Below are 1,989 nucleotides of genomic sequence, written 5' to 3'. Positions count from 1 at the left end.
ATATATGTGTGTCTATGGTATATACATGGTATAAACTTCAAATATAACATACTTCTTATATTTATGTTATAAATATGCTTAGTATGTTTCTTAATACTTTGTATATTTATATATGTGTGTATATGGTATATACATGGTATAAACTTTATATATAACATACTTTGTATATTTCTGTTATAAATATAATACTTTATATATTTATGGGTATAAATATAATACTTTGTGTATAAAGATACCAAGTATTATGGTATATAAAGATAGCAGTTGCAGTTTAAGGTATAAATTTGTTAAATTGGACATTTTTTATGAAAAATATGTGTCACTGATTTATATTTTTAGCATATATATGGTATAAACTATTTATATTTGAATAGTATAATAAAGATGTACACAATATAATATATATAATCAAATTAAAAATGAGAATAATTTGTGACAGTGGTAAACTAATCTGCTACAACTTTATTAATTTCATAAATATAGAAAATAATTATCCATTGTTAATTACACGACTATGATTCCTTAAACGTCCGTATCACAATAGAAAATTATTATTATTATTATTATATTATAGTAATTAGGATCATTAACAGTAAAATAATGTCTTAAATAAGGGAGAAAATTAAATAAGAGAGAAACTGTGATTAAGTCTAAACATTAAATGGACTATGCCTTTTGAAAGATAGAGGACTCATCAATAGTTGATACGTCAAGTCCTAGCACTGTACAGAATCATAAACGCATGGCTCAGAACCTACATCATGAAATGATGTAACATCTAAGACGGTCAGTACATGAAATGTATTGGCATGTAAAACTGGGAGGGGAAGCATAACATAGAAGACACGTGTGAAACTGAAACCATAAGCTGAATGAGGGGACATGAGACATTGTGGACATAAATAACCAACTAAAAAACTAATTAACATCATTTAATTTACTTCTGAATTAGATGGTTTCGCCGACATCATTTATACACCACTGACTATGCGGGGCTGATCAACATCCGATCGGTAGATCCTCAATTTATGTTTGTCACATGAGTCGAGATATAATTATTCTGTATACTACTGTACGAAACAACCATAAAACATGCATCCTTATAAGGACATATCTGAGGTTATTCGAATTAACAGATGGAACCATACCCATTTTGACAAAATACAATTTTGAATAATGAATCTTTTTGAATCATACCTTCTCGCTTAACCATTTAGTTCTCTTAAGCCTATATTTTGTTCATGTTCATCTCATTAATCAACTTTTACACATAAAATCTTCATCTCATTAACCAAATACTAAACATAAAGAGGTTCATATCATAATGGTATCGGCAATACCAAGACCTGTAAGTTTATCTTTCATCACTTAAAACATCATCATAGAGATTTTGAGAGTCATACTTATCATAAAAAGACCATGATACATTAAAAACTGTTGAAAGCCTTTAAAGTTTATCTCTTCATAGCATCTATCATCATTAGAGATGTTGTGAGCAATGTTCATATCTTTAAGAAGAATTAATGTATAAGAAATTGATAAAAAGTAGGTTTCAAAACATTAATTTAAGACTCACAACAATTTGAGTCTTTGGAAATAAATCAAAAAATTACAATATGTTTAGTACTTTCAAAAATCTATATCTGTAATACCCGTGTTTTTCTTAGCTTGGAATCATCACCAGAATGTTAGAAACTTGCTTTGAAATAAGAATTCATTCTTATACATGTGGTATTTCTATAATTTTCACTTCCTATCATATGAGAAATTGAATAAGCTTTCCATCGATATATAATTCACCCAAATCTGACACCCGGGCGAAGAGTTAGGGCCTTTTTAGTGAGACAGTGTATGATTTGAGCCTTCAGTGCGTCGCGGAGATAGCTCAAATGACAATTGTCAATTTCCAATATTTTTCCATGATACTGTCGCGTCGCGCCATGGTTCCAGGTCATAAAAGGAGGGGCAATGCGATGGCTCCGCGTTGCG

This window comes from Capsicum annuum, unplaced genomic scaffold (assembly GCF_002878395.1).
Source record: "Capsicum annuum cultivar UCD-10X-F1 unplaced genomic scaffold, UCD10Xv1.1 ctg79526, whole genome shotgun sequence".
In the NCBI taxonomy this organism is placed as follows: Eukaryota; Viridiplantae; Streptophyta; class Magnoliopsida; order Solanales; family Solanaceae; genus Capsicum; species Capsicum annuum.
Note: the sequence above shows the minus strand (reverse complement) of the source record.